The sequence below is a fragment of the Papio anubis genome, chromosome 11 (assembly GCF_008728515.1).
Source record: "Papio anubis isolate 15944 chromosome 11, Panubis1.0, whole genome shotgun sequence".
Taxonomy (NCBI): Eukaryota; Metazoa; Chordata; class Mammalia; order Primates; family Cercopithecidae; genus Papio; species Papio anubis.
In genome coordinates this window covers 103,846,941-103,872,151 of record NC_044986.1, presented here as the reverse complement: position 1 = coordinate 103,872,151, position 25,211 = coordinate 103,846,941, and the positions used below count along the sequence as shown (strand labels likewise).

The 25,211-nt window shown below is 40.1% G+C and overlaps 1 long non-coding RNA gene and 1 other non-coding gene across 2 annotated transcripts; both read right to left on the bottom strand.

Moving 5' to 3' along the window:
• Positions 1 to 230: 230 nt before the first annotated feature.
• On the bottom strand, positions 231 to 304 carry TRNAN-GUU. Its single transcript has one exon. It is a non-coding gene; the product is annotated as a tRNA-Asn (tRNA).
• A 571-nt stretch (positions 305 to 875) lies between these two features.
• On the bottom strand, positions 876 to 3,622 carry LOC108587524. Its single transcript, XR_001906210.3, has 2 exons — positions 3,571 to 3,622; positions 876 to 1,837 (listed from the first exon to the last, which is right to left on the bottom strand). It is a non-coding gene; the product is annotated as an uncharacterized LOC108587524 (long non-coding RNA).
• Between the last annotated feature and the right edge of the window lie 21,589 nt (positions 3,623 to 25,211).

Below are 25,211 nucleotides of genomic sequence, written 5' to 3'. Positions count from 1 at the left end.
CCTGCGACGACCCCGGGGAAGGGCTGGCCGCGCTCACCTGCAGCCGGGGGAGGACAGCGGGGTAGAGGTAGCTCAGCACGGGACGAAACCGAAGGGCTCGCCGGCTGGCCGCGCAGTGTAAGGGTCGGTGGTTTCTCCGCTTGGTCCCTGGAAATCCACCCCAGCTTAGCCCGGAGGCCTGAACTCGATTTCTACAAAACTTCCCGCGACCAGCTCGTAAAACGAGGGCGCGTCCCTGGGTGGGCTCGAACCACCAACCTTTCGGTTAACAGCCGAACGCGCTAACCGATTGCGCCACAGAGACTCCCATGCTGTCTGTCTCTTCTGCCACAGCCTTTATGAAGAATAATAAAGGCAGTGTGCGGCTGTTCCTTTCTGCTTTCTGATTGGTACTATCAGAACCAAAATGTTTAATTTCATGTTTCCAACCCTCTTAATTCTATTTTCCACCTTTTAAGCATATCGAAAAATTATACAACAAAATCAAACAGCACTGCAGATTGCAAAATGTGTTAAAATACTGTTGCTTCCCCTCGCCAATTCCCATTTGGAACGTTGTATTTCAGGAAAATAATTATTTCTTAACAGTTTTATGAGGAAATCAAAGCTTTCATCTTGTGAGCTGAGAAACTTTCCCTTTGTTTCAAACAATTTGTCCAGTGCTTCGCTGGCTAATCTCTCGTGATTTACTTGTGTAGTATTTCCAAGGTCATCTGCATTGTATTTATTTGCCTGCTTTATTTTTATTTTCAGGTATTATTAAAGGCATAAATGAAATCCCTATTTGTTTTGTACTAAATACAGTACAATGATTTCACACTAACATTTTGTTACTGGAAAGAAACATCAGGGGAAAAAAGGTACAGGAACATTCCTTAGTTCCAGTGCGTTGTAGTTTATTGCTAAATTTGCCCTCCTCCCTGGAATTAGCTTACACACCCACATCGAAGACATACCACTTAAAACACACATCTCGAAGGATAATTAAAACCCGATTTGAGGAAAGAGAAGTTAAAGAAGAAAAAGGAATGATCTATAACTAACTCCTGAAAATTTTTAGCACAGAAACACTGCAGGCAAACATGTTCCATTCCTATAAATACTTAAACGAAAATCTTTCCCTTTGTGTGAATGTTTCCTGGTGCCTTTTAACGTACTCTTCTAAGTTCCGAACGCTCTTTTTCTCCCTTCTTCTCTCCTCAAATAATTGCGAGTTTCCACTTGAGAACGTGATGTTTAAATTTTTAACAGTCAGTAAATTGCTCTGTACAGAATCCCTCCAAGAACAATCGCTATCATGATTTATAGACGTTGTAAGCGACGCATCTTAGTCCAATCAGCATTTTGAGTTCCCGTTGCGTGATAAGACAACTTAAATTGGCTTTGGAACCAATTAGAAGCCGAGTTCTCTGAAAGCGTTGAGATGTTAAACAGCTGTGAATTCACGCCAAGCTGCACCACGCCACTTTCAACAAACTTTTGGAAGTGCACTTGAAATTTTTGAATTTGAAAAAACAATCTAGGAAATGCTTCTACAGAGCGTATGGGAAGTCTCATTTCATTAGACGATGCTGCTTTCTACTTGGTAATATTTTATGTACCTGCTAAAACTATCAGGTACTGGCTTTTCTTCTCCCAACACCAAACTGAGTGTTCTTTCCTCTATTGTTTTTGTGACTATCCAGTTAGAACAGACTGCAACTGGTGTACCTCACTGCCCTTTCATTCAATGTTTATTCTTCTGTTTAAAGTAGTATTAGGAACGGTTCTACTCATGTAAATCTCTTCAGCTCCAATATCTTTTCCTCACTTCAGTCATCATACTAGCATTTGACTTCTAAAAAGAGAGATAATGAGAGACAGGTGATAAGGAAAACGAACTCAGAAAGGAATATTAACTCATTCTAGGCTAAAAAATTGTCTATATAAGTACCACTATTGGTTTTAAAACTGTTTTCAAGCCTGCTTGTGTAGTTTTTAACATTTTACATAAAATGGCTGTTTCCACGGTTACTTAGCTCTGCCTTTTTTTCCCTCTCCACTTGAAACTACTTCAAAGGAGCATATAAATATTTAAAATATTGAATGGACTCTGAACATTTTATTCCAATGGTATATATCAAACACAGCTTTTATGCAGAATGACCACTAACAAAAATAAGGGAGAAGAATACAGTGTCATCTAAATCTTTGTGATTATCTCATCTGAGGCCATAATATTTATGTTCAGTTTTTAAAGCCAAACTAAGCCCACTGGATTAATTTTAGAAACATACATTATCTTTTCTTAATTTTAAGATAACCCAAGATAAATGAGTCCTATAGCTTCATTAGCACTTGAGTCTTTATAATTGCTAAAAGTAAAATGGACTGGGCATTTTGTCCCCTTTTTTGTATATTATACACAACTGAATTGCAAATGTACTTTTCCCAAGAATATGCTCTATCAATGGGGCTCATCCGTGCAGATTAATGGGCATATATATTTTATTTTCTTCCTGGAGAGGAAGAGAGAAAAGCAAGAACATCTGTGCAAATAGGATTCGCCTGTCTTAACAGGCAAGCCACAATGGACCACACTGATCTATAGACCTTCCAAATATCATGAATCCAAGGCTTTCAGATAATATTCTTCCAGCTTCATCCCAACAGCATAGGCAACTCACAGGATTGCCATTAGCATGATTGTGCATGACCTGAATTCTTCTTCGTTTCTGTATTTCAGAAGTATGGTGACAGAATTGTTAAAAACAAAAAATCCAGTTAGAATTTTTTTTTTTTTTTAAATAGCCAGGTACAGTGGTTCACGCCTGTAATCCCAGCACTTTGGGAGACTGAGGCTGGTGGATCACCCAAGGTCTGGAGTTCGAGACCAGCCTGGCCAACATGGTGAAGCTCCGTCTCTACTAAAAATACAAAATTAGCCAGGCGTGGTGACAGGCGCCTGCAATCCCAGCTACTCGAGAGGCTGAGGCAGGAGAATCGCTTGAACCCAGAAAGTAGAGGTTGCAGTGAGCCAAGATCGCACCATTGCACTCCAGTCTGGGCGACAAGAGCAAAACTCCATCTCAAAAAAAAGAAAAAAAAAAGTTTGGAATTTTTTTTTTTTTAATCAAGTGAGTTACAGAAGTCACCCCAATAAATAGAAGATGGTGGCACCAAGAAATAAGTTAAAAGACAACACTACACAGATGTTACTAAGAGCAAGAGGAGAACTATGAAATTAATTCTCAAAACAAATGCAAGTCATATTTTACAACTGATTTATAAGTAAAAGTAAATCGAACCCTTCCAACCAGCCTCAAGCTTAAAACGTTTTCTACTCACCAAAAGTATTCTTCTCATACAAAACTGGAGGACTAAGGTCAGTTATGTTTAACAAGCCAAAAGCAGCATCACAGAAACTAGCATTCAACTGGGCATGGTAGCTCACAACTGTAATTCCAGCACTTTGAGAGGCTGAGGCGGGAGGATAGCTTGAGATCAGGACTTGAAGACCAGCTGGGGCAACATAGGAAGACCCCATCTTTAGAAAAAATCCAAAAATTAGCTGGGTGTGGTGGTGCGTACCTGTAGTCCTAGCTACCTGAGAGGCTGAGGCAGGAGGATCACTTGAGGCCGGGGAAGTTGAGGTTGCAGCTGCAGTCAGCTGTGATTATGCCACTGCACTCCAGCCTGGGTGACAGACAGAGCAATACCTTATCTCAAAAAAAAAAAAAAAAAAAAAAAAAAAAAAAAAAAAAAAAAGGCAATCAGTATTAAGGTATATTAGCATATTTCTTTTTTATTATTTTTTAAAGTTGTATCACTTAGTTGGAAAATCTTGTGAAATTATTCAGATAATTATCTCTTAAATGGGGCAAAATAATGCACCAATATTCTGCCTGGTGGGTTCTAACGAAAATTTAATTTTTTTTTGTTTTTTTCCTTCATGAACCTCTCTTTTGTATATGGAAATACTTTCAAACCATTTTTATAGCTTTAATAATGCAGAGCTAAAATTTTAATTCACTGCAGATCTCTTAGTAGAAGAGTGTTATTTGCAAACAGTATCAATGATTTCATCTGGGTCCAGACCAATAGAATCTTGGATCTAGCTAGAAATGGTTGAGGGGTAGAGGGGTGAGAAGGAGAAGAACTTTAACTTTCTTTGGTATACTGGGGAAACTTCTGCTGAAAGACCTTATGGTTATCTCAGTAAACTGCCTAAGTTGTATCACATTTTCCATCTCCTGACTGCAGTGCTATTAGCAAGGGAGCCATGGTCTTCAATTTTCCATGATGTGTTTACAGAAGCAACTTGAGGCAACAGTTCTTTGCTATTCAATCTATACAGTAAAAATGCTGATAAATTGGCAGTCTCGCCTATCTTTCTGAACTCATCTATTAAAAATCAACATTAAAAATTTTAGAATAGATACAAATATCCTCTTGCCATTTGCTTCAAAATAATAAAGTAAGTAGGTGCCCAAGGAAGACTTGACTCCTCAGCTGTGACTGCCAGGGACTGTGGGTAGGGAATAGGCTGGTCAAACAATCCACTGAGGAACTCAGAGACACAGGGGAGAAGAAAACAGTACGGAATGAACTCAACAAGGTAGGCAGACGGAGGAGGAAGAGTACTAAATATTGCGTGATTCAGGGTAAGTGCTCCTTTATCTCCTCCTCTATAAAATTAATAATATTTGCCCTACCTAATTAATAGGCCTATTAGAAAATAACATGTGGATTTATGTTTTTTCACCTCTAAAATGTTAGACAAATATACCATTTAAAATTTTTAAACTCAGGCCAGACATGGTGACTCACACTTATAATCCAGGGTTTTGGGAAGCCAAGGTGGGAAGATTGCTTGAGGCCAGGGGTTCAAGACCAACCTGGACAACACAGCAAGACCCTGTCTGTACTAAATAATAATAATAATAAAATTAGCTGGGTTTGGTGGCATGTGCCTGTAGTCTTAGCTACTTGGGAGGCTGAGGCAAAATGTTGGCTTGAGCCCAGGAGTTTGAGGTTACAGTGAGCTATGACCATACCACTGCACTCCAGCCTGGGCAACAGAAAAAGCCCCTGTCTCTAAAACAAAGTTAAAGATGAATAGTTCTGTTTAAAATAAATGAAAGAAAAAAAAAATCCTACTTCAATCACAAGGTACAATTTTGATTAAAGTAAAGAATCTAAGCCTCTTGCATTAACGTAAAGATGAGTTATTCAGGAAAAGTCACCAGGCAGCATCACACACTTCCTGGTGGTCTCCAGGTGTTCCCGGCAGTGGCATAGAGGGCATGACATAAGGATGAAACCATCCTGGACAACATGGTGAAACCCCTTCTTTACCAAAAATGCAAAAAGTTAGCCGGGTGTGGTGTTGCATGCTTGTAGTCCCAGCTACGCCGGAGGCTGAGGTGGGAGGATCCCTTGAGCCCAGGGAAATGGGGGTTGCAGTGAGACAAGATTGTGCCACTGCACTCCAGCCTAGGTGACAGAGCGAGACCTCATCTCAGAGGAAAAAAAAAAAAAGATGAAAACACTGTTCTCCGTTTCTACAATTCCAGTAAAATTTCAGGTATGGGGGGTATAGACCAAATGCCCCAGAAATGGCTCCCTCCTCGCTACCTTGAATTAAAGGCAACTAACTCATGAAGACAATTGTTCCTAGTAAAATGTTGGTACTCAGCGTACTGTTCATTCAATAAATAGTTGTTGCATCATTATAATTCTGAAAACACAGAAACATTATCTTTGGGATTTATAGATATAGGTGCTGATCTAGATTTTAAGCAAACTTGATATAAAACCCATATTTGAAAAAAAAATTTTTGTAGAATTATGGAATGATTCACCTTAGAATAGTGTAAATAGCAAGTGCCCTGTGTATTTACAGTATGATTCCACCAAAAGGATGATTTTAAAATATGAAATCACAGGAATCAAGTACTCGCCCAGTGCCCGGAATTTATGGGGTATAGAAAAAGTTGGTTTATTTTCCCTGTGGCTCTTTCAGGTCATGATTACTCATCTAGCAGCCCAAGTTTCCTCTTCTTTTATTTCTTATCTGTGGTCAGTCGCATGGATTCGACCTTTGCAATGTCTCTCAACTTTAACTTTGTCCTCTCTTTCTCACCCCCATTCACACCACTCAGTATTAATCCAATACATTCCATGTACCTGTTTCCCTGCCATAACCTAAATTCCAACAAATGTGTACCAAAAATAATACAGCATGATAGATAGCATGTATAATGCACATTTACTGTTAGACCCTGTGCTAAATACGACACAGGCATCATTTTTCTCTCATCTACTCTGTAAGACAAGCACTATGTTATGTCTGTTTTATGGATAAGGAAACGACGGCTTACAATGGTTTACATTTTAACTTTAAATTTGTTTAAACTTCAAATAAGTAGCCCAAGGTACCACCTGCTCTGTCTTGCTTTTTTGTTCATCCTGCTACTTGGAACACCTGCCCATCTATCTCACCTACTAAAATCTTATTCCTCCTTCAACTTTATCCTCATCCTCTATGAAACCTTTCCTGCTCTCACTATCTAGATGTAATCTTTCGTTCTTGTAAGCCCTCTCCCACTTTTTACTTCTCCAAATCTCACATTATAACCATTTCTGTGCTTAATTCCCCCTTCTAATTTGTGTACTCCTTGAGGTTAGAAACATTATCCATCTTTAAACTTACTGTAGCATTTGACTTAGTCAATCATAAATATGTTGGATAATTGAAAATTGATAAGTGAAAATAAAAGAACTATATTAAATATTTTTTATGAAAAACCATTGCAGTCAGCCAGGCATGGTGACTCATGCCTGTAATCCCAGCACTTTGGGAGCCAAGGCGGGCTGATCACCTGAGGTCAGGAGTTTGAGAGCAGCCTGGCCAACATGACGAAACCCCCAAAAATTAGCCAGGTATGGTAGGGCATGCCTGTAATCCCAGCTACTCAGGAGGTTGAGGCAGGAGAATCACTTGAACCTGGGAGGCGGAGGTTGCAGTGAGCCAAGATCGTGCCACTGCACTCCAGCCTCGGCAACAAACCAAGACTCCGTCTCAAAAAAAAAAAAAAAAAAAAAAAGAAAAGAAAAGAAAACAGTTTACAGGTTCCTAATATGAAGCAGACCAAAAAATTAGCACAAGAGTTTATCAAGGGAAACTTTAAGAATCCCAAGTTGGCCAAAGAAAAGACTAATAAAAATCCAAATCAGTTATTTGTAAAAAAAACAAAAACAAAAACAAAAACAAAAACTTTAACAAACACTTTATACAACACTTTATGTTAGACACTGTTGAAAGTCGTTTTCAAATATTTACTCATTTAAATTTCATAACAACCTTATGAGGTAGGTTTCAGTATTATTATCCCTCTTTTACAGGTAAGGAAACTTAGAAGTTAAAGTAACTTACTCATGATCACACAGCTAGTGACAGAGCAAGGAATCAAACCCAGGCTTCCTTTTCTAGACTTCTCTCTAAACCACGGGCCCATACTGTTTCTATTTTTTTTAAATTACAGAATAACTCTCATGTACTGTATAGTTAAATATTTTTAAACAATTTTGAAACTTTAAAAATCTTCCATTCATTTACAATGTGTTAATTTTGACAAAATTTCAGGCTTAAAAGTTGTAAGAATAGTACAAAGAATTCAACCAAATTCCCTAAACGCTGTCTTTACTCTTTTGTCTTTCTTTCTCAATATGTACGATCTTTTTTTCCTGATCTGTTCTGATCTTTTTAATGAACTGTTGGATTTGGTTAGCTAATATTTTGTTGAGGATTTCTGCATCTATGTTCATCAGGGAGATTGGCTTGTAGTTTCCTTTATTTGTATCTGTCCTTTTCTGGTTTTGGTGTCAGGTAATGTTGTTCTCACAAAGTAAGTTTGGGAGAATTCCAACCTCTTCAATTTTTGGAACAGTTTGAAAAGATTGGTATTAGTTTCTGTTTCTTTTCTTTTCTTTTTTTTTTTTTAGCAGGAGTTTCACTCTGTCTCCCAGGCAGGAGTGCAACGGCATGATCTCGATTCATTGCAACCTTTGCCTCCCGGGTTCAAGCGATTCTCCTGCCTCAGTCTCTCGAGTAGCTGGGATTAAAGGCACCCATCACCATGCCCAGCTAAGTTTTTGTATTTTTAGTAGAGACACGGTTTCACCATGTTGGTCAGGCTGGTCTCGAACTCCTGATCTCAAGTGATCCGCCGGCCTCAGCCTCCCAAAGTTCTGGGATTACAGGCGTGAGCCACCATACCCAGCATGGTATTAGTTTCTTAAGTATTTGGTAGAATTCAGCAGTGAAGGCATCAGGTCCTGGGCTTTGAGGGAGACTTTTTGATAAGAGACTTTTTATTACTGATTCAATCTTGTTACTTGCTGGTCTAATAACGAGACCAACGTGCTATTGGATCTTCATGGTCCAATCTTGGTAGATTCAATGATTCAATCATTATTCTTCAAATGTATTCAGGAAGAAATAGAAATGTTTAGATCTATTGGTCCATTCAGATTTTCTGTTTCTTCATGATTCAATCTTGATAGGTTGTATGTGTCCAGGAATTTATCCATTTCTTTTAGATTTTCCCATTTTTGCTTTATAGTTGTTTATAAGTCTCATGATCCTTTTGTATTTCTGTGGTATCAGTTGTAATATCTCCTTTTTCATCTCTGATTTTATTTATTTGAGTCTCCTCTTTTTTTTCCTAGTCTAGATAAAGGTTTGTTGATTTTGTTTATCTTTTCAAAAAAGCAACTTTATTTCAATGATCCTTTGTATTGTGTTTTTTAATCTCTATCTTGTTTATTTCTGATCTAATCTTTGTTACCTTTTTCCTTCTACTAATTTTATGTTTAGTTTGTTCTTGTTTTTCTAATTCCTTGAAATGCAAGGTTAGATTGTTTGTTTGAGATCTTTCATTTTTTTTGATGAAGGTGTTTATATTATAAATACACTCAGAACTGCTTTTGCTGTTTTCTATAGGCTCTGGTATATTGTGATTCCATTTTCATTTGTCTCAAAAAGTTTTTTAATTTCCTTTTTAACTTCTTCGTTGACTCATTGGTTATTCAGGAGCACGTTCATTTTCATGTATTTGTAGAGTTTTCAAAGTTCTTCCTGTTTTTGACTTCTAGTTTTATTTCATTGTAGTCAGAAAAGATACTTGATATAATTTCAATTCTTAGAAATTTGTTCAGATTTGTTTTATGGACAAACATACGAACTATCCTGGAGAAAGCTCCATGTATTGATAAGAAGAATGTGTAATCTGTAGCTGTCGGATGACATGTTCTACAAATGTCTGTTAGGTTCATTTGGTCTTTGGTGTAGTTTAAGCCTGATGTTTCTTTGTTGATTGTTTTTGTCTGATAATGTGTCCATCACTGAAAGTTGGGTGTTGAAATCCCCTATTATTACTGTATTGCAATCTATCTCTCCCTTTAAGTCTCATAGTATTTGCTTTATATATTTGGGTGCTTTTTTCATGATCTGTTTGAGAGTAAATTGCAGACATGATATCCTCTGAATACTTCAGTGGGTTTTCTAAATTAATGTATTATTTTACATAACCACAGTACAATTATCGAAGTAAGGATCTTTTTTTTTTTTTTTTTTTTTTTTTTTGAGACAAAGTCTTGCTTTGTTGCCCAAGCTGGAGTGCAATGGCATGATCTTGGCTCACTGCAAACTCCAACTCCCGGGTTCAAGTGATTCTTCTGTCTCATCCTCCCAAGTAGCTGGGATTCCAGGTGTGCACCACCATGCCTACCTAATGTTTTTGTATTTTTAGTAGAGATGGGGTTGGTCTTGAACTCCTGACCTCAAGTGATCCACCTGCCTCAGCCTCCCAAAGTGCTGGGATTATAGGTGTGAGCCACCGTGCCTGGCCTAAAGTTAGGATCTTGACATGGATACACTATTAGAATGAGGTCCCAGTCCCAAGTATAGACCTTCAGATTTCACTAGTTGTTCCCATGAGTTCCTTTGTTAAAAAAATAAAAATAAAAATAAAAAAAATCCAGGACCATGATTTGCATTTAGTTGTCATGTCCTTTGGTCTTCTTTAATCTATAACAATTCCTGGGTATCTCTTTCTCTCTGTATCTCTCTTATTTATTATCATGATGTTGACATTTCTGAGGAGCACAGGCCAGTAGAATGCCTGTAGAATGTCCCTAAACGTCAGGTTGTCTGGTGTTCTCTCATGATTAAATTCAGGTTAGGCACTTTAGCTACCTCTATTGAACACATTTAGCAAACTGGATACTGCAACGTCAACCTGAAACAATGGCAAAATGAAAAAGGAGGCTACAACAACCACAAAGAGGTGTGTGATGCTGATCATGAGTTTGACAGAAGCAGAACTTCTCAGTACTACTCAACTTCATACAGTAAGAATAGTCCCAATTATTGAAATAGTAATATTCTTGAAATAATAATTAAATGTTTTATTTTAAAATTCCCTAACTGTATATCTTTCTCTCTCTCTCATATTCCAGGTACATATTCACCAGATATTTCTAATCTGCTGTTTCATCTCCTGAGAAATACCCATCAGAAAGGAGAACAACTATTGTATAAAACTGATTCTTATTCTTTGGTGAGAAGGAGCCCTCAATGAACAGTCATTGAGTTTTGTGGTTTGAAAACCAACTCCTTTTACATTTGGTTATGAAAACCCAGGTTTTTCATACCTGTTTACCTCTTGGTAAGCTGATAAACCTGTATTTCTGAATATGCAAAACTGAGACTCACAGGAAGCCACTGGGGTATATCAACTTTTAGCCAAGTGTTGCTTCTCTTATCCTGGGTTGCCTCTCACAAAACAGTTCCCAAGCATGACCAATAAGACATAGGAAACAGAAAATTTTCAAAAATTTAGCACTGTCTAAATAATCACAAAGATCAAAAATCCTTTCAGTTGACAGAGGGTATAATTCAGCAAGTGACTTCAATAGAAACATTGTGCCACAGGCTTCCCTTTGGCAAAACCAGTAAAGAGTTTGTGACTGTTTACTTAGAGAAAAAATATTTTCTTATGAGCTAAAGAATCAAATACAACTGTCTATGGCATTTCCAAGAGAACCACTTTTCCCCTTCATGAGAGCTTCATCATGCTACCATATCTCCTTATCTAGATAATATTTTTAAAACATTTGTAAAATTAAGAGTGTCAGTAACCAAAACACAAAGACGATAAATTGAATTCCGAGATGCCATGGCCCTAGAGTCAAGAGATTTTTCATTATGGGAATCCTTGCATTTAAAGTAGAGGAATTTTAAATCCTTTGTCTAAGTCTACAAGATATAACAAATACATATTTTTTCTAAAATTAATAATTTGAAGGCTTTTGCATGAAATTGAAGACTAACTTTTAAATTAGACTAGTATTATGCATTCTAATAATTGAATGCTTCAATTCATAATTTACTTTTTAAGCTATTTCATAGAATACAGTGAAAAAGAGATTGCCAAAGCCCACATCATCAACATAAGTAGAATTCTATAAAAGAGCCCTGCAGGTGAGTATTTAAATTTAGGTTTATGCATACAATTTAGTTATTTTAGATGGGGTTGAGGCAGAGACTTTTTTTTCCAAAGAGATGTGAAAGAAAACCCAGAACTGAATTGCCCACAAGTCTTTTGAGTTATGAAGTAATTTGAGAATAGATATTTCTACTATGCAATTCACCTTTTCATTCTGGGATTATAGTTGTGGTACTAGAATAAGCATGAACATATTGTTCAATGGAATAGAATTGGGAGTCACTACATCTATGGCTAATCTATTTCAACAAGGGCACTAAGACAATTCAAGAGGAAAAGAGGAGTCTTTTCAACAAATGGTGCTGGGACAACTACATGTCCACATGCAAAGAATGAAATTGGATCCCTAACTCACATCATATACAAAAATTAATTCAAAATGGATCAAAAACCCAAATGTAAAACCTAAAGCCATAAAACTCTTAGAAAAAATACAGACCTTAATTTTTGTGATCTTGGATTGAGTAATGGATTCTTTTAGATATGACACCAAAAACACAACCAACAAAAGAAAAAATAAATTGGACATGAACATCACCAAAATTAAAAACTTTTATGCTTCAAAATATACTAACAAGAAAGTGAAAATACAAACCAACAGAATTGAAGAAAATATTTGCAAATCATATATCTGATATGGTTCTAACATCCAGAATACATACTCTTAAAATGCAACAATAAAAAGAAAAATAATCAGTTTTTAAATGGGAAAAGGATTTGTAGACATTCCTCTAAGGAAGATATATAAATGGCAAATAAGCACATAAAAAAAAAAAAAGCTCAATATCATTAGTCATTAGGGAAATATAAATCAAATCACAATGAGGTATCTCTTCATACCAATGAGGATGGCAATTATAAAAAAGATGGACAATAACTAGTGTTGGCCAGGACATGGATAAATTGGAACTCTTATACATTGCTGGTGGGAATACAGAGTGATGCAACCACTCAAAAAACCAATTGGTAGCTCCTCAAGATGTCAAACATTGAGTCATCATACGGCCACACAGAAAAGTTTCTGTAATGTCCATGCAGGACATACAGTACTGTCCATAGCAGCATAATTCATAATAACAAAAAAGTGGAAACAATGCAAATGTCCATCAATGGATGAATAAACAAAATTTGATAGATCCAATTAATGGGATATTATTTAGCCGTAAAAAGGAACGAAGTATTGACACACGCTATAAGATGGATGAATCTTGAAAACATTATGCTAACTTTTTTTATGGTTAAACATTATGCTTAAGAGAAAGCAGCCAGACACAAAAGACCATATATTATATGATGCCACTAAATGAAATGTACAGTATAGTAAACACATAGAGATAGAAAGCAGTAGCCAGAAACTGGGGTAATGGGGAATGGGGAATTAGGGCATGAGGGTGTTTTTTAGGGTGATGAAAACATGCTGGAATTCATGATGATGGTTATATGAGTCTGTAAATATACTGACTTATACACTTTAAATGGATAAATTTTATGGTATGTGAATTACATCTTAATAACCATAAACACATTTTAAAAGAAAGCATTACTAGCATGGAAACAAAGACACAGAGAATTAGCTGAATTTCCCAAAGTTAACAGCAGAACCTGGATTCTGATTTGTAAATCCGTGTTTAATCCATTCTTCACTGTGATTAGCTGCACCTAACCCAATTTCCATAGTGAAACTCTCATCTGCTTTCCAGTTAATTACTGAGGTTTTAGGCCCAGCACAGTAGCTCATGACTGTCATCTCAGCACTTTGGGAGGCCAAGGCAGAAGGATCACTTGAGGCTAGAAGTTCAAGACCAGCCTGGGCAACATAGCAGAACTCCCATCTCTACAAAAAATTTAAAAATTAGATGGGCAGGCTGGGCATGGTGGCTCATGCCTATTATCCTAGCACTTTGGAAGGCCTACATGGGCAGACTGCTTGAGTCCAGGAGTTCAAGACTAGCCTGGGCAACATGGTGAAATCCCATCTCTACTAAAAAATACAAAAATTAGCCACCTATGGTGGTGTGTGCATGTAGCCTCAGCTATTCGAGGGGGCTGAGGTGAGAGGATCACTTGAGCCCGGGGGATCAAGGCTGCAGTGAGCCAAGATCACACCACTGCACTCCAGTCTGGGCAACAGTGGGAGACCCTATCTCAAAAAAAAAAAACAAAAAAAAAATTAGCTGGGTATAATGGACTGCACTTGTAGTCCCAGCTGCTCAGGAAGCTGAGGCAGGAGGATCCCTTGAGCCCAGGGGTTAGAGGCTGCAGCAGGGAGCCTTGATTACATCAGTGCACTCTAGCCTGTGTGACACAGAAAGACCCTGTCTCTAAAAAAAAAAAAAAAAGTATTGAAATTTTATGTCAAATCTATTGGGAAGTATTTCCTTACTTACTCATTGTGTAAACTTCAGTTTACTTGATATCCAAATTTACTCCCACATCATCAGTTTATGTTGTTAGGATCAACTTTTAAATGAATTAGTAGACATTTACTGAGGACCTCCTTGTGCCCGGTACTATGCCCATTGTTCGAAATGCCGAACTCAAGCTCAGTAAGTCAGTAAACTAGAAATACAGATTGAGAAATCACTGGTCTACAGGTGCTAGTTAGAATCCTAAATTGGATGAAATTGCTCAGGAAGAACACGCAGAGGAAGGAGAGGAGCTAGGCTGGAAGCCAGTGCACCTGGACATTTCAGAGCATCAGAAACCACCCTACCAGTGACAGTTGCTGATAGGAAGTGGCTAGTGAATAAGAGAGGTGAGAGAAAGTTATCCCACCTTATATTAAACCTTACACCTTATCACAGTGCATTGTTTTGTTTTGTTTTGTTTTTACATGGCTGTCTCCCTGGTTATACCCTGAGATCCTTAGGGTTCTGACTTGCTCTATTGCAAAAAAAAGGTATTTACATAAGTCACCAGGGCCCTTCAAATTGTAAGATTCCATAGATCTTCTCCACTCCTTATTTAATCACTGCATTGCATTTGATACTGTTAACCAGTACATACTTCATTGTTTCTTACAACGTGGGCATAAAAATAGTGCTCCTCTCTTGGAAGCCCAGAAAGAACAGCTGCTTTGAACACAGGCTGAACTGGCATGGCACAGAATCCTCGCACTGTGTGCTACCACCTCTCGCCTACCCGCTCCTTCTCCCCGCAATCCCCCACACTTTGCCCTGCACTGTCTCCACTGCAGAACCAATTCCTTGCATAGCTCTTTGTGATGCTGCCTCTCTGAGGTTCTATCCAGGGGGCGCCACCACGAAAAAAAAAAGAAAGACCCAGGGTCTCTGTTGAACAGAACAACAGTAGGGGAAGAGTCTTGGCTCCACCCAAAATATATCACCTTACACAAGCTTCATGATACGTGTCCTGGCTCTGTCTCCTAGGCAGGACCCTGCCCTTTGTTGGCTCTCTAAACATGATGTATTCATTATAATATATAAGGAATCCAGAGCAATCATGGTGTCTCATGCCTGTAATCCCAGTGCTCTGGAAGGCTAAGGCAGGAGGATTGCTTGAGGCCAGGAGCTCAAGATCAGCCTGGGCAACATAGTGAGACCTCATCTCTACAAAAATTAAAATTAAAATTGAAAGAAAATATTGTTATAAGGAAAAAGTCCCACAGTCTGCTGTCTTCAAGCTGGAGACCCAGGAAAGCCAATGATGTACTTGGAAGGCCTGAGAGCCAGAAAGCTAATGGTGTGGTTCCCAGTCTCGGCTGAAGAACTGGGAACCAAGACCGTCAAGGATAGAAGAAGACCAATGTCCCAGCTCAATCACACCAATAGTGAATTCAATGTCCCTCCCCGTTTTTGTTCAATTCAGGCCCTCAAAGGATTGGTTGGTGCCCACTCACACTAGGGAGGGTCATTTGCTTTGTTCAGTTCACCAATCCAAATGTAAACGTCTTCTAGAAACACCCTCACAAACACACCCAGAAATAATGTCCAACCATATACCTGGGCAGCATGTGGCTCAGTCAAGTTGACACATAAAATTGACCATCACATATGGGCAGGCTTCTTTCTGTTCCACACTCATCCTGAGCCATTTCATCTACTCTTATGTTGTCAGCCCAATCTATATATTCATAATTTATTAACTTATATTTATTTTTCAGATCTGCTCCTGAGCTCCAATGCCCTATATCCATCTCATCCTTACACATATCTCAAATTCAGCATGCCAAAAAATGTTACTCTTTCTCCCAAAGATATATTTTTTCTACGTGTCTGCTATCATATACCCTTTAACCCAAGCCTACAGTCTAGGAATCATCCTATCTCTTTCTCTACAAAAACCAATTGATAAGGAAATCCTCCTCTCCATTCTACCTCAGTAACATATTTTAGATCCAGCAGCATGCTCATTAGTATGTCTCATTTTATATCCCCATCACTTCTCTCCTAAATGACTACCATTAACTCATGGTCTCCTTACCTCCCACCATGCCTTTACTCCAATCTACAGAAAGGTGGAGCTTTCTCAAATACAAAATCAAATATTTAATTCAGCAGATGAAAAATCTTTCATGACCTATACCGTGGTTCTCAAATTGCACATCAAGTCACCCTGGGACAGCACAGGGAACAAACTCACAAGGTTGCCATGGGATATTTTAAATGTTTGAGAGCAATACAGCCCCATCTATCAAACACCACACAAATGACCACTAATGTGTTGTTTAGACTTACCTACTTAATGAATGGAATTGAATTATTTCTTCTGGCTGAGGGCACCATGAACAAATTACGGAGATGATACAGATGCAGTGAGCTGGAAAGTTTGGGAACCTATGACCTACCAAATATCTTCAAGCCTCCTACATTGGCATGAACTCATCTTTACCTACTGCTACAGCCTTGTTTTGATCCTTACTGTGCCTTTCTTTCCCCCCCGCAGTCCTACACTACAGCCAAGCAGACAGGCTTGGATCTCCCCAAATACGCCCTTCTTGCCATCCTGAGTGGTTAGGACCTGAAACCTAAGACAGTAAAGACCTGGAGCTCCCAAGTCTAGGTGTGAGACCCGGTGCCCTTCATGGAACACAGATGAAGTAAATAAATCAGGAGGGGCATTCCAGAATTCTCATGCCTGGTGGATTCTGTTTGAGTTGGATTCTACATGGATTCCATATGAGCTGGATTCTAATATGAAGTTAAAAAAAAAAAGGTTGAACATTCCTAGGAATTCCATGCATATTTGTCAGGCCAAGGGAAGGGAGGAGGCCAGCTCCCTTATCCCTACCCTGCTTGTGATTTTCTATAGAGGTCTGTATTATTCCAGGGGAGGAGGCAAAGAGACAACCAACCAGGAAAGTGAGATTGCTTTTGTTAATGGCTGTATCACCCCTGTCCTTCCCTGAAAAGAGAGATCGCACCTGAGATCCAGAAATGGCTGCTCCTTTCTTTGTGCCCCATTTTATCTCATTCATCATTCTAAGCCTGGCATGGTGGCTCATGCCTGTAATCCCAGCACTTTGGGAAGTCAGTTTGGGAAGGTCGCTTGAGCTCAGGAATTCAAGACAAGCCTGGCCAACTTAGCAAGACACCATTTCTATAAATGATAAAATAATTAGCCTGCATAGTCCCAGCTACTCAGGAGGCTGAGGCAGGAGGATTGCTTGAGCCAGAGAGGCCAAGGTTATAGTGAGCTATAATTGTGCCACTGCACTCCAGCCTGAGTGACAGAGTAAGACTCTGTCAAAAAAAAAAAAAAAAAAAAAAAAAAAAAAAGACCCACAAAACATAGTATTTATTTACTTATTTATTTAGAGAAAAAGTTTCGCTCTTGTTGCCCAGGCTGGAGTGCAATGGCGCGATCTCAGCTCACTACAATCTCCACCTCCTGGGTTCAAGCGATAATCCCCATTAGCTGGGATTACAGGTGCCTGCCACGACACCCAGCTAATTTTTGTTATTTTTTAGTACAGATGAGGTTTCACCATGTTGGCCAGACTAGTCTCAAAATACTGACCCCAGGTGATCCACCCGCTTCAGCCTCACAAAGTGCTGGGATTACAGGCATGAGCCACTGCGCCCGGCCCACATAATTTTATCACAGTATCTATAACATTTTTTTGCACTTATATATTCACCTGTCCACCCCACTAGGCTATAAACTTGTGAAGGTTCAGGACCATGCATGATTCATTTTTTCATTCTCTTTGCCCAGCAGAGTGACTAATACATAGTAAGTGATGAGTGGGTACTTGATGAACACATAAATTTCAAAAAGGGTGTGGCTAAGCCCCACAAAAAGTTCAAGTCAGTTAGAAAATAAACACTGTCCATTGGATGAAAAAGTTCAGAAGTCACTGATGACATTACTCAAAGATATTTTAAGGGAGTGATGGCTTTCAGGGAGATGTAGCTGACAGTGTTTACTGCCTACCCCAAAAACCATTCCTCTATTTCTTCTTTGCTTAACTGAATTCCAGTTTTATTTAGGCATTGAGCAAATTCCCTTTGATGTGGAAATGTGGGCCTGTACCCCAGATAAAGGGTGATAATATGTCCCAGTTCTGGCTAATATGATGTAAGAGGAAATCCTTTGGTGGGGCATTTTGGAAAATATTATACTTCCTTGACGTGAGTAAGACTCACCAATAACACATTTTTTTTCTGCTGCCTTCCCACTCAGAAGTCAGTATGGTATTTGTACTTACTATGGCAGCCATTTTGCAACTATGATATGAAGGTCTATTGAATCACAGAGCTGATATCACTGAACCCCCAAGAAAACACTAGCATCTCTTTATCTACAGACTTCTTGTCACATAAGAAAAATGAGCCTCTGTGTTAGCTGGGTTGTCTGTTATATTCTACTTGATATAAGAAGAGAGAAAAGAGAGACAAATGAGAGACCGCTGTTCTTAGTGAACATATTACAACTAGTACAGTTTGGTGGCTGCAGGATACAGAGTTTGTTTGGTAGTAATGATAAGAGGCTGGAAATGGAAAAGCAATGAGGTTACAGGGGCTTCTAATGCCAATGAAGAGAAAGGCTTTAATTTTGTTGGCAATAGGGGGCCATAGAGGTTTTTGGGTAATGTTTTGGAACTTTAAGAAGAGTGCTTTGGCAGAAATCAGCAGGGTCTATACATGCCCAAAGAGTGATGCATCAGAAGCGATGCATTTGGCATAATCACATTGGTATTGTCCACCATGAGAATCACTTGGTATGCAAACTTGGCTCACTCAGTTCACACCAAATAAGCAAAACAGTAACCACTTGGCTTCATGATGCTTGTGGACCTAAAATAAACACAAGGTATCAAAGTAAATGAAATGTTACATCTTTCCAGTGCTCCATATGAATAATCCCTGTGGAAGTAATAAGCAAACAAAACTTCTGTTCATAAAAAGTATCAATGACAGATGTAAATACTGTATAAACTCCTGCCATATAAAAGGAGAAAATGAGATCTCATATATCCTTCCACAACACCAATTCCTGACACTTAGCACAACAAATTAGACACACTTGAATAATAATTATTACACACTAGGCCTCAAATTATTCAATAGTTTTTTTTAACAGTGTTTCTATAATGGCGTGGAGGTTTTTGTTTGCTCACTTTTTAAAAACATATTTCACGATTTCATTATAAGAGAATAAATGCTCTCATACCTAGTCATAGTTTCAAATATGTTTCTGTTCTTCTCATTTAAATCTACTCAGAAAACAAGCTTACACCAGAGAGACGCCAAACTAGGAAAATCTCTGCTGTAAGTATCACATAATATTCAAACACTGCCCAGGAAAAACATTGGGGAATGGTGTTTTCTTTGCCATCAAAGAAAAGCACGTGAACACCATCTTACAAGATTATCACTGACGAAGGAAAAGAAATGTGTCATTTGTTCATTCTTTAGACTAGGAATTGATGTTAGAGATTTTTAAATAAAGTATAACAAGCTTTTAAAAATCTACAAAGAACAAAACGTGTTAACATCTTCCCATAGTTGCCTCTGATCTTTTTATAAACAATTGTGGTGGGCCGGGCACAGTGGCTCATGCCTATAATCCCAGCACTTTTGGAGGCCGAGACGGGAGGATCAACTGAGGTCAAGAGTTTGAGACCAGCCTGGCTAACATGGTGAAACCCCGTCTCTACTAAAAAATACAAAAATTAGCCTGGCATGGTGGCAGGCACCTTAATTAGCTACTTGGGAGGCAGAGGCAGGAGAATCGTTTGAACCCGGGAGGCGGAGGTTGCAGTGAGCCGAGATCAAGTCATTGCACTCAAGCCTGGGGGACAAAAACAAGACTCCGTATAAAAAAAAAAAAAAAAAAAAAAGATTGTTGCCCCCTGGGGCCTCTTCCTATTCCCCCTCCTTCTTTCTTTCTATCCCAAAGGAAATTACATTTTTTGAAGTTGATATGTATTCATCCTATTAATAGTACTATACTTTCACTTCACATGTGTATATCCTGGCCCACATCTTTTATTTATGAAATTCTTTATACATGAATTAGTAAATTATTTCTATATAAGTTATTTATACACTTTGAATATTAATCCTTCACCAAGTACATGCCTTGAAAATATCTTCTCAGTTTATCTTGTAACATTTTATGATATCTTTTGTCATATAAGAAGTATTTTTTAAAAATTTTATATACAGTCACATGGCACTCAGCTATAGGGACATATTCTGAGAAATAGGTCCATAGGCAATTTTGTCATGCTAATATCATAGAGTGTAATTATACAAAATATGGTACAAACCTATTGCTCCTAGGCTGCAAACCTGTACAGCATGTGACTGTATTGAATACTGTAGGCAATTATAACACAATAGTATTTGTATAATTAGACACAGCTAAATGCAGAAAAGGTACAGTAAATATACAATATTGTAATCTTATGGGACTACTATTTATTGACTGACATATCATTATTTGGAGCATGACTGTCATCCAATTTACCATTTCCTTAATGGATTGTGCATTTCAATGTTTTAAGAAATCCTTTCATACTACACATTCTATATTTCCTTTCAATTTTTTTAATTTTTGTTTTTTGAGATGGAGAGTTACAGAGATAACTCTGTCGCCAGGCTAGAGTGCAGTGGCGTGATCTCAGCTCACTGCAATCTCTGCCTCCCGGGTTCAAGCGATTCTCCTGCCTCAGCCTCCCGAGTAGCTGGGATTACAGGCATGCGCCACCACACCCAGCTAATTTTTGTATTTTTAGTAGAGACGGGGTTTCACCATGTTGGTAAACATGGTCTCAATCTCCTGACCTCGTGATCCGCCCGCCTTGGCCTCCCAAAGTGCTGGGATTACAGACCTCACGTGAGCCACTGCGCCTGGCCTTTCAATATTTTTTTAATTCTGTTTTTCTTATTTAACTTTGTAATTGATCTGAAACTGAATTTGTGTGTGGGCAAAAGAAGAGATCTAATTTTATTTTTTTCTTATGAATGTTTGTTTTCTAAATAAGAGAAAATAAAGAAAGATCAATTGCTCTTTATAATCTGTAAACTCCTTAACAACATTCACTATGATTTATACCCATCTCATCAATACATTTCCTCAAAGTACTTTGAACATTACTGGTACACAATGTATATTTTTCGGAGAAGTGATACTTTTTTCCAGCCCCCATCGCTTAGAATATATACCAAGTTGTCCATCTAAAACAATCTGAGTTGTGCTTAATTTATCCCCCTGAGCAGGAAATAGCATCTTAATAGGATTAACTGGGTATAAGCACTGAATCATTCCAATTAAACTGAAGGGTATTAATCACTTCCCTAACTTTGCCCATTTTTAGAAAGTTCATCTGGAGAAAAATCTACCTACTCATCAAGTTAGATTCATTTATTTATCTACCAGGAGAAATGCATAAGAAAGAAGTAGGAACCTAGACTAAAAACACATTTTAACCTGTTTTATAAGACTTTTAAAAATCAGCTGTTCGAGGCAGAGAACTACCTGTACCAACCTCAATTTGATTAATGTTTTTTAAGGATACTAATTTACAGATTTAGGCTCTCAATAGGGCCTAGTTGCATTGGTTTAGTTCTTGCCAACACCTATTTACTTTCTCCTTTCTTTCATAAAGAAACAGTCTGAAATTAAGATAGGTTTATAACCTAATTTTAATCAATGGCAATTAATGAAAAACCAACAAAGGTAATTTTTAAAGGAAACATTCTAAGATTTTTTTTTTTTTGAAGAATACTTCTCTAACGCATTTTTTAAAAAAGAAACTCCTTACAAAATTTTGCTCTTTTCAAACAATTCCAGGGGCATTAGCATCTCATAGGGATGAACACCTGTTTGTTTGTTTGTTTATTTTGGGGGGGATTGTCTTGGGGTTTTTTTTTTTTTTTTTTTTTTTTCTGGAGGATGTGGTTCTAACAGACCCTGGTGAGAAGATGAAACTGACCAGGTGTGAGAATAAACTGACAATTGTAAATAAAGTGAAATACAGTTGAAAAAAAAAAAAAAAAAAAAGAAAATACATACAAACTTGGGAAGCAAAATCATTTTCTTTTCAAACACTGCATGTAAACTAATTTTATTTTATTTTAATTTTTTTTTACCACGACTAAGGAGAGGCACTCAGAAAAGATGTCATTGCTTCCAGCTTTTTAATGAGGGAAGCCCATCACTTGAAATTGCTTCTATTAGCAGGTTCCCTAATAAAACCAAGGCAAATCCTGCACAGACTCAAAAAAAAAAAAAATTTCTACTACGATTCAGCAGTAGCAGTCAGTATCACCGTCTGTTTTTAATGTAGCAATATATTTTTCATGGTTCCGCTTAACAGAGCTTAGAGACCTTGAACTTCAAAATCAGAACGCATCTTAGAGGAACTATCCCAGCATCACAATTTGGGGACGTGGGGACGTGGGGACGTTGTGTATTCAAAAGCATCAGTCTGTTTTGACTTTATCCTTTTTTTAAAAGGATCAAAAGTCAGCCATAAGTGTAAAAGAAAAACTAATTTTAAAAAAGTTTAGCCTTAAAGACGTAACTATCTCAGCGCGTGGAGCTGGCGGGGGCGGGGGGGTTCCCTCTGTTCAAAAGAAAACAAGAAAAAAAAAAGGACATTGCTGTCTTCTTTGCACGCTTCTCTTAAAATCCTCGTTGGAAGCCCCCTGGGGAAATGAGACTCCGATTCCTCACCTATTTAAAATCACGCCACAGCCACGAATAACTGCAAAAGCAAGGCTCTAGCTTAAAACAAAAACAGAAAGTATTCGCTTCTGCGGAGAACCCGAGGCTCCTCCTGGGCGGGCGACACTCGGCTGGTGGGACCCGGCCGCGCAAGCCGCGGGTGCAGCCGGGTGGGGGGCACCAGGCGCGAGGCGAAGCAGCGCACCACCAAAAGAGATGCTTGGCTCCTAAGATAATACCTTTAAAAAAATAAGAAGGAAAGAAAAAAAACCAAACAAACTCGATACTCAGCCTGACGATTCTTGCCACCCCCTCCCCTGCTCCGACACCCACACACAAAATAAAGAGAGCCGGGCGGGGGAGTGCGCGCCCAGAAAGGGAACAAGAAGCAAGGCGCCTGTAACACAAAATGGAGAAAGAGGAACCGAGAGTGGAAAGGAAGAAGGAAAACCGAGTAAAGGAGATTATTCATAAGAACAGGAAAGGGGCCGAGGGGTAGAGAACACCCGAAGGAAAGCGCAGGAGGCCCTCGTGAGAGGGCAAGGGGGAAAAGATCGTCGAATTAAGAGCCAGAAGAGGAAAGGAAAGCAAGACTTTCTAGATGCCGAGGCTCCATTTTCAGCAGCGCCATATTCGCTTTTCCTCTCGCCGCTTTTGGCTGGGTTTTGTGTGCAGCGGTGGACAGGCGCCAGCACATTTCTACAGCTTCAGCAGCTCTGCTCAGACACCTGGGGAGGGCCGCAGGGCCCGGGCGGGGGACGCGCGCTCTTGGCCCGGGCCCGGGCGTGGCCCCCTCCCCGGCCTGGCGGTTCCTGCGCCGCACCCGCCCCGCACTCCTCTAGGCTGCAAAGGGGGCCTCCGACTCCGGCCCGGCCCGGAGGGGACACCTCACTCGGGGTCTCGCGGCAGCCCCCAGGGGACGCAGGCCCTCTAGTTTCGCCCAGGGTGTGGCTGGGCACGCGTGCCAAGGGGATGCGTAACCGAGAACCGAAAAACACGAACTTAACCTTCGGGGAGGAGGAGAGGGCGCACGCTGGGGGCACCGGGGCTTGGGGGCGCTCCTGGAGGTGACGGGGCCACCTCCACCTGCGCGGGGCCACTCGCTGGGAGCCGGCGATCGATGCCTGCCGCTGCGCCTGGCCCAGGCCGCGAGGCCTCTCGCAGCTCCCGGAAAAACGTCCGAGGTCGGGGCTCGGCCGGGAGCCCCAGGCGGGTCCCCTGGCCTCGGGGCGCCAGTCCGGGAGGTGGCCGGGACTCCGGTGTTCGCGGTTCCCAGCGACTTTAGGCGCGGCCCGTGTCTGAAAGCTCCTCGGGGTTACGTCCTGGGGCGATTGGAGGCGGCTCACGACTCAGAAAGTCGGGGCTTCTCGTCCCGGGTCCCTACCGCTGGTGTCTGTCGAATCCCCACCTCGGTCCTCGGGTAGAGGCGCAAGCGCGCCCCGAGACCATTCTCCTTGCGTCCACCCCCGTTATTCTTCACTTGCACTCGACAGCGTTCTTCACTCAAGGTTAGGACCTCGCTAGTGCCAGAGAAGTCCCTGGGTCCCCAGTGCCCTCAGTCTCGCAGCGTAGGGAGCAGCCGGCCCGGGAGACAAGGAGGCCGCGGCCATGGAGGCCCCAGGCCCGAAGTCCCCGCGCCGTCGGATTTTGCGCAGCTGACCAGGACCGCCGGCTCCTTCTCTGTCCCGGTCCTCCGCTCTCAGCCCCGCAAAGGTGACGGTAGCTGGAGGCCGGAAGCGACGATTTCTTCGGGCCGGTGGAGGGGAACATGTCAGGGCAGACTCAGGATCACAGCGAAGGAAACCGAGCCCCAAAGGGGTCCCCGGACGTCCCGGGCGCGTGGCTGGTTTTGCTCCTAGAAGGAAAGGCCTTCCCGCTTGTGTTCCACCGGCTCACTAGGTCCTCCCTTCCTGGCCAACTCTAACCTCAGCTTTGTGCGTGTCACCGGGCCCCGGGATAATCGGATCCTCCCGGACCCGGGAATCCATCAGAAGCGCTACCCGAACTTGGCGCCCTGGAAGCTCCCCAAGCGCAGCGGCTGCGCCCTCGAGTTCATCCACTCCGCGAGCCACGGACGGCGCCTGCCCACCCGCGGCTCGGCTTTGCGTGTTGTAAGCCGACTATTCTATCACCACTGCAGGATGAGCTGCCCTTTAAACATTCAAAGAACATTTAGGTTATTTTCAACAGTTCATGCTTTTTGTATCTGTCTTTTCAGACTGCAGATTTCCACAAGGAAAAATGTATCTTTCCTAGACGGCAAAAAGCAGATTTCTTTTATTTTCCTTTTTTAAAAGTTGCCTTAAAATGCCTATCTCATAGTACTTGGGGATTAAACTGTTTCACGTAAGAGAAAATTCAACGACTAAGCTCAAACGTTAGTCTTGACACCTTTAGTTAAGATGATCCTTTCCCAGTGTGTTAGTGAAATGTTAAAATCAAAATTTCAAAATGAAATAGCTGTTTTATGGCTCTAGAAATTCCAGAAATTTAAGAACTAAAAATATTGACAAGGTGCAA